Source organism: Myotis nattereri (assembly GCF_964212035.1).
Source record: "Myotis nattereri genome assembly, chromosome: 8".
In the NCBI taxonomy this organism is placed as follows: Eukaryota; Metazoa; Chordata; class Mammalia; order Chiroptera; family Vespertilionidae; genus Myotis; species Myotis nattereri.
The window spans coordinates 25,652,992-25,662,169 of NC_138083.1; positions in this window are offsets into that span (position 1 = coordinate 25,652,992).

Here is a 9,178-nt window from a genome sequence, read left to right on the forward strand (position 1 = left end):
ACTACAAAATCTGAAACTGGACTCTCTTTTCCCTACCACAAACCCGCTCCCTTATCTACACTCCCTGCGGCAAAGAGTGGTACCGCTGACCACTTGTTTCCTCTGTGTCTTTCTAGGCAACCATAACATCTCCGTGGCCTGTTTCCCTCCTACCTCCCCATCCACTGCTTAGTCTCCTTTGCTGGTTCCCCCTCTTTCTGTGAGAAGCCTAGTTGTTGGAGTACCCAGGGCTAAGCCCTCAGGACCCTTCTCTATTCTCAAACACCCCTCCCCACCCCGTGATCTCATCCAATGTGATGAGATCTTTATTCCAATTTGCAGTTTCTAATTGTTCACTCAAATGTATACAGCCATCTCTGACTCTCCCCAGAGCTCCAACATTACGTATCTACCAGTCAACTCTTCATTGTCACTTGGATATTTAATAGGCATCAAAAATGTAACACAACTCTTGCTATCACCCAGACTTCCAATAGGTCTCCTCATTTCCAACAATGACATCACTATCCATCTACCTACTCAGGTAAAAAACTAGGAGTTATGCTTTGTTCTTTCTTTCCCTCACAGGTCCCCTACTATCCTGTCAACTCTCCCTCCTGACATCAACTCCAGTGGTACTTTCCTAGGCCAAATCCTTGCTATAGCTGCTAATTTGTCTCATTGCTTCCACAACAGCCCTCAATGGCTCATTCTCTATTCAGACCCAGGAACATCTTTTTAAATGTAGATCAGATAAGACCAGACAAACGTCTAGCCCAACATTGTAGTATAACTATTTTTAAACATAAAGAAAAACTGAACACCCATGTATCTACCATTGAGATCCTACCATTAATGCTTGACTTGCTTTATTGCATCTCTATCCATTGTATTTTTCTGATCCATTTCAAAATAAATTGCAAACATGTTTCAGCATAGATATCCTTAATTTTTGTTTAATATTTGCTTATAGCTCTTTTTTTTAACCTTTTGAATATGCAATGAAATGTGTAAGTATTAAGTGTACCATTCCGTGAGTTTTGAAAAATGCATATGTCTATGTAAACCAATCTCCTCTCAAGATGTAGAACATTACCTCATGCCAGAACATTCTTTCCAGACCACCTTTTAAAAAAAACATTTCGCCCTAACTGGTTTGGCTCAGTGGATAGAGCGTCAGCCTGCAGACTGAAGGGTCCCGGGTTCGATTCCGGTTAAGGGCAATATACCTTGGTTGTGGGCACATCCTCAGTAGGGAGTGTGCAGGAGGCAGCTGAATTGTTGTTTCTCTCTCATCAATGTTTCTAACTCTCTATCCTTCTCCCTTTCTCTCTGTAAAAATCAATAAAATATATTTTTAAAAAAATTCAATATCTTTCCATTATTATCAGAAAAAACCACACACACTCTGATGACCTATTCAGGTCCCCTCTCCAGACCCTCAGACTTCACTTCAATCTCCCTTGACGTAGTGATCTCCAGCTACACTAGCCTTCTTTCTGTTTATGGAACAAAAGCTCATTCCTGTCTCTGGAATGTCTTGTTCCCTGAGCCTGGAGTGCCCTTTGCTCAGAATTTCCTTTGTTTGGCACATTTCACCATTAAAACTGATGCCACCATGTAACTTCATTCCTTGGGTTCATTTTCTTCATAATGAAATGAAACATTTCTCTATATAACATTTCTATCAACGTGTATAGATATATTCAATTTATATATTGTGTATCTTCCCCACTAGTATGTAGCCTCCATGCAACAGCAGCTTTATAATGACCACTAGAGGCTCGGTGCATGAAATTCATGCACTTGGGGGCTGGGTGGGGGAGGGGTCCCTCAGCCAGGCCCACACCCTCTCACAGTTCGGGAGCCCTCGGGGAATGTCTGACTGATGGCTTAGCAGGGAGCGGGCCTAAGCCGTCAGTCAGACATCCTTACCACTGCCACAGAGGCAGGAGAGGCTCCCGCCACCACCACTGCACTTTCCAGCTGCACACTGACCACCAGGGGGCAGTTCCTACATTAAGCATCTGTCCCTTGGTGGTCAGTGCATGGCATAGTGACTGGTCATTCTGCCATCTGTTCAGTTTGCATATTAGCCTTTTATTATATAGGATTACTTCTACACCAGTCAGAACCTGAGGCCTATGAGGCATTCAATAAATGTTTGCTCAATAGATAACCAAAACGTTAGAAGACTGAGCAGAGAAAGGAATCAAAAACAATTCCTAGGTTTCTGGCTTGAGCAACTGGCTACCTGTACCTAAGATGGGTAGCTCAGGATGGGGTCCAGATTGGTTAGAGTGTGTAGCTGGTTGAGCTTTGAGCATGCTGAATTAGAATCCACAAGGCAATAGGATACATAATTCAGGAGAGAAATCTGAGCCTGGTCTATGCGGAATTATGAGGTGGTTGCAGGGAAACATGAGACTGGGTGAGAGCAAAGAGGAGTTTCTTGTGACCATCAACATCAGATGTGTGCTGTTGTCTTGTCCTTCCTTTCTCCTCACTCTTCTGCCTGCTGATTATTCTTTGTGCTTCTTCCTTTCCATCATGTGACTTTTAGCTTTAATGCCCTGTTTGCTGTAGCCCCTCTCTTCCCTTCTAATCTGTTTATAATGTGTGGTGAACTAGGAAACCAGATAAGGAAGCCTATTAGAACCGTGTGTATAAATAGGCCCCCAATAAGTCCTAAACTTCCTCAAAAGTCATCTACTTGACCTCTTCTGCATGCTTGGTGACATTTATTTTAACTACTATTTATAGCTGGTTTTATTATCAGTCAGATGCTGTTAGGTGCAGTGTCATCATACTGTACATCCTACACAGAATAAAATATGATGTTCCCCAATAGCTTATTGATTGTACTAAATCAATGCCACCTCATTGGTGTGAACAAAGACTTCCAAATCAGTGACTTCATTGTTGTCTCTGACTGCTTCTTTGGGATGGGACAGCTCCCATCCCAAAGAATTAGCAGCATGTGGCATTATCTAATCAAGCTACCAGAATGATTCAGCAATCTGTGGACTAGTTCTGTGGTTTGTGTCCTTTCCAACTAAAATCCCAAAATTCTAGGGAGAGAACAGTGCCCTATGCACTGTCCTACACAACCAACATCCACTACTGACCAAGAGCCTCACCCCACTGAAGAAAATAAGAGAAATCCTGCCCTCTAGTGCTGGGTTCCTTGTAAATGGTGTAGCATCTTTGATCCTAGGAGAGTCGCCACATATATGCACACCCCAGCATGTTGGGTCTGAAACTCTAAATATGAAAATCTGTGTGTGTGGGCGGGGGGGATATGCAGGTGCATTTTTCCTCTGGGGGAGAGACCCATGGAGCTCATAAACTTCTCAGAGGAGTTTGTGAGATAAAGGTGTTTGTTAGAAAGAGGAATGGAGGGAGACACTTGGAAGAGTAGAAAGAGTGTAGGAGTGGCAGTGGAGGAATCTATTTTTGTGATCTGTCCTTCTCTGCATTTTAATTTATACAAACTGGTTGGACAAACGTGGACAGTTACCTAAGGAGATTGTGCCTCAGTCTTTTCATCTGTGGAATGGGAATAACTTCACGGGGATGTGTGAAGAGGAAATGCGCTGATTTTGTAAAGTACTTAGCAAAGTCTCTCAATACAGGCTCGCTATGAATAATCAAACTTCCCTGGGTCTCAACTCACCCTACCCACATTGGGGGGGGGGGGGGGGTGTCTTTACTGTCCCTTTCAGTTTTAAGTCTCAGAAAAATCCAGAGGGGAGGGTGGGTAGAATCGAATTTCAAGGGAAAGATGCTAGGGCGGCTCACCTCTCAGTCCTGGGGATGATCAGGAGCCGCGGATGTCCGACCCCCTTGAGCCGCGACCCCGTTGCGCCTCGGCCTGCAGGGGCGTACGGTGGACCCAGCTCTGGTTCCCTGCTGCCTGGCACCGGCCCCAGCCACGACCTCGGGCTCCCGGAGCCAGGCTTGGGCAGCCAGCGGTGAATGGTGTCCCTTCGGGCAGAGCAGGCGAGCAGGCGCGCGGGGCTGCAGGCAAGGTTGGGTGTGTGTCCATGGGCCCCGGGTCCGCCCAGCACGAGCGGGCGAACAGGTGAGCGCAGGGGGCGGGGCGGGAGCCACCCAGATGGGGTCGATTGTGAGCTTAGGCCATGCCAGGCGCGGTTGCCAAGGCAACCTCCCGGATACGCGGCGGGGCGGGGCGGGGTTCGTCTCCGCCCACCCCTCTCTGCCAGTCCCGCTGAGAGCCCTTAGTCCCGCCAGGTGGCAGGGTCCCCCGCCAGGATGCCAGGATACTGGAGGTGGGTTCAACACTCCAAACCTGGTGGACGCAGGGGTGGTGCGCCCAATGCTAAAGTCACCAGGACAGGAGTCCTCCTTTCTTTCATCCTCTTCTCCGACTTCATTAAAAATAATTTAATTAGGAGAGATCAACCAAAGGACTTGTATGAATGCATATAAGCCTAACCAATGGATGCAGACACCAGGGGGGTGAGGGCATGAGTGGGGGGGATGAGAGTGGGGGTGGGGAGGATAAGGACATATATGTAATACCTTAATCAATAAAGAGAAAAAAATAATAATTTAATTAGAAACATAAAGGTCATATAGTAAAATAAAGTAAATAATAAAGTAATCTAAAAAGTAAAAAGAAAGGACAATCAATCTATACATATAAAAGGCTGAGTGACCGACTGTACGTCCATCCGACCGTCGACTGACCAACCGGACGCTATGTATGATGCGCACTGGAAATTTAAAACTAAACATTGACTCGCACATGCACAATATTTGTCCCCGTCTGACACTGGCGTCCCATTTAAATGAATTCAAAGACAGTTTTCCGTGATGCCAGCATTTGCGATGACTATTAATAACTCACAAGGACAAACTCTAGACAAAGTAGGAACATTCCTACCTGAACCCCTTTTTGGACATGGTCAGTTATATGTTGCTTTCTCTTGAGTTCGATGAGCGCGTGACGTTAAAGTTGTAAATACTTCATCACAAGGGAAATCTGAAAGTGTTTTTGGTCTTAATGTGGTATACAAGGAGATATTAGAATAGGTTTAATCAATTTATCAGTCATTGTTTTTATCAATGTTGTTTTTATATCATGTTTTTGTTGTTTTTATATCATGTTGTTATTGTTTATTTATTAATCAATTTATATACTATTTTTACATACATTTTACTAATTTTCTTTCATCTCTGACACTTCTATTATAGAGAAAGGGCAAATAGCGATATTAAAATATTTCTTCTAACTAATTTCCTTTCAGTGTGCATGGATCCGTGCACCGGGCCACTAGTTATATAATAAAATGAAAAGTGAATCTACTTGTCAGAGATGAATGCTGTAGATTCTTCTACATCTACCCAGAAATTTTCTTTGCATACTCCAGGATGCATATATGCTTAAAAATATTATATACAAATGGGAACAAATATATAAAATATATCATTTTCTTTTCAGGCCTGCAAGTATGCCTTAACACCCCAACCCCCAACATACACACTTTTGGAGAGACAAATTCTTTTTTTTAATCTTTTTATTTTATTATTTTTAAATTTATCTTTATTGTTGAAAGTATTGCAGATTTCCCCATTTTTCCTCATTGACCCCTTCTAGCCCATAGCCTCCCTCCCCCACCACCCAAGCCCTCACCCTGTTTTGTCTGTGTCCATGGGTTCTGCATATGTGCATATAAATTCTTTGGTTAATTTCTTCCCACCACAAAACCCTCTCTTCTCTCTGAATTCAATAGTCTGTTCCATGCTTCTACGTCTCTAAATCTATTTTGTTCATCAGCTTATTTTGTTCTTTAGATTGTACCTATGAGTGAGATCATGTGATACTTGATCATGTCTTTCTCTGACTGGCTTATTTTGCTTAGCATAATACCCTCCAGGTTCCTCCATGCTGCCTCAGGGGGTAAGAGATCCTTCTTTTTTACTGCTCCATAGTATTGGGGAGGCAAATTCTTAGAGTTTTTATTTATTTTTTATATGGATGTAAAACATGCCTGCTTTTAAAAATAGTATGCAATAGCTTCTGAATAAAAGCAATAGTTCCCTCACTCCATTCTATTTTCTACCCAGACACTTTGTTTAAAAAAAAAAATGTTAAAGACTATTTCATGAACATAGAAGAATACACTGTACTTAACATAGCGAAAGTTTGAGGGAGCAAAGCACAGACACCAGGGCTAAAGAAAATTCAGGCTGCCTCTGCTCTGGGTTCCATGTCTTTCTCCCCAAAACTGTCCTCCTTTTCTTGCCCTCAGAGGTAACCACGATTCTGAATTTTATATTTATCACTCTTCCGCCTTTTAAAAGTGTTTTTGTTTCATAGGAATGCTTCCTGAAGATATGTGTATTTCGTATTGCATGTTTTAAGAATTTATAAACGTGTATTATTTTGATGGTTCTTTCTCTTTCAACATCATATTTTTGAAATGTAACTTTATGTTTAATTATAGTTTCTTTATCTTCACAGCTGAACACTGTTCAGTTATGTTACCATTTCACAATTCCACACCCCTTTTAAATTCTATTATCGATGGACATTTGAGATGGATATTTGCTAGTAAAAACAGTGCTGCTATGATCATGTTTGTACATGTCTCTAGAGGTACTGGTACAAGTTCAACAATTTCTCTAGGGTACATGCCTTGAAGTGATATTTCTGGGTCATAGTTAATATCAAGATAATGTGAACAAGCTTTCCAAGTACATATAGCAATTTAGACTCTCATTAACAGTGTATGTCTTAGCCCAAACTTGGTTTTGCCACACTTTAAACTTTTTGCCTATCTAGTGGGTGTAAATTGGCATTTCGTGATTTTATTTTACATGCTCTGATTACTGATTATTAGTTTGAGAGCTTGGTTCCTCAGGGATACTTGAGTGTAACTTTATTGCAAGTCACACTATTCACCCTCAAGTACTTACCACAAAACTCTTTGATTATTTTAACAGAATCAGAAAACTATTTCTTGAATTACTGTCTCTTTGTGTAGGACAAGTCTCACATTTGAATTTGGCTTGTTGACCTAGTGGGGTTGGATAATGAAGAAAAGTAAGTCATTCAGGTTACTTGGGTCTCAGTTTGTAAAATCAGGATAATATGAACTGCCCTTAGAAGCCATAAAGGAAGTAGGTATAACAATGCATGATCTCATCTCAGCTCTGGTAGACACATGTGATTGATTCTTGGGGAATGCTTCTATAGATGAATAGTTGTAACACTGTATTAGAGGTTTTGCAGTGGATATTAAAGTGATGCTCTTTCTCATTCGGAGACAAAGTTGATAGCAGTGGTAGCATTGTTTAACTCTGGAGAAGGTTCCTAAAGTTGTTCGAGGATCTGGTAGATCTGGGAAGAAACACACCCAGAAGACTGAAGGGAATAGATTAACAATGTGCAAGTTATGCTTGGATGTATCAGAATTGTGGGTGCAAATATTTTGAGAAGTTGGGTAAACATTTGTTAGTTGATTGAGACCTTGGAGATAAGCAAAGCCGTCTGACTCACCCAATGTGGTTTCAGGGAAATTTACTCTCTCAGTTTCCTGAAAACTCTCTTCGGTGCTATGAGCAGGTAGCTGAAATGCAGCTTCACACACAATAGGTCATTACATTTCATTTCAACCTTTTGGTAGGCTATGGAGGCTAGTTATGCTGAGCTACTTAAATTTACCAACTTCCTACTAAGGGAGAAACAGCCATAACCTGGGTAAAATTATAGAAATCCTACAAATTAGTAAACAGACACAACCTTTCCCCTCTTTCACCAAGGTTGCAAAAACACTGCAAAGTTTTTTACTTGAACTTTATTTATTTGTTTAATTTGCCCTTAGCCCTTTGGCAGTACAGTTATTCGAACTTGGGCAACACAAAGGAAGAATGGGGGTAAAGGGCAGTAATAGCCACCACTGCTTAAAACGAAGAGAGTGACAGAAAGGTTTTTTTTAGTTCTTACCAACACAACCCAGGAGACAGATAAACACATGGGCTAAATTCTCTCCCAGTGATCTAACTTGTGCTTTCATCTTTATCTCGTATTAAATTACATTTTATCTTTAAACTACAACTGTGCCAAGAGTTCGTACATTTAATACTTCTTACGTTGGCCCCAGACCCCCTGCAAAATGCTTGGTACACAATAGTAATTTTGTTGAATTGCCTCACACATCATTATAAAAATTGTCACTAAAATCCAGTAATAAATGGCATTAGCTGCCAGAGCTCTTAAATAAGAATTTCCTGGCCTGAAAAGTAGGCCAGAGTTTCATAACAGCAGCTATATTTCTTAATTTAAATGTGAAGATAAGTGAAATATGAATTAGTATCTGGTATAAAATGCTAGTGGCTGATGGTATATTTAATTGTGGCTTTTTAACCAAAATGTTTACTTCATCTTTGGGAAGCATCATGTTAGTAGCTTTTCTTGCCAATACAGTGATTTTTTATAAATTATTAGTGTGAAATTGGGAAAAAAATAAAATGAGTATTAAATATGCAGAAAACAGTTAAGTTTGGGAAGACACGTATAAATATCATTTTAACGAACTCCGAGGGGTTCTCAGCATAAGTTGTTTGAACTGCATTTTTGTTTAATTTGTTTCATTAACTATTGTTTGTTAAAAGCACATTGCAAGTGGAGAGACTATGTTGTTATCACTATAAATGTTGTGTTGTATTTGAGCTGTAGCTGTAACTGTGAGTAAAAATATCACACCTGTCAGCCTTCATCCTAAATCATATTATTGAGATTTATGAATGACTCTATAATACATAGCTCATAAAATTAAATGATATATTTGGATATGATAGAAATTCAAAATTGTCTAATGTAGATCCAAATTAAAGAGAAGCTAGGGAAATATAGTCCAATTTCTACATTACTCAGTTGAGGAAACTGCAAGTTAAAAGATTAAGTGATTTATTCAAAGTCATGGAGTTAATTAGTGTCATATTTGGAACTAGAAAGTAGAACGGGATGTAGTAAACATATTCATTATAAGGTATAACTGTTGTAATCATTATTCTTATATTAAAAAATGAAAAAAAAATACATGGATACATGGAAATGAAATGGAGAATTGATCATTATCAATATAATTATTTCGAATGGTTAACTTATACACACAATTCATGTAAAAGTCAACATTGTAGTTTTCTTCTAAGTTAAATGAATACTAGT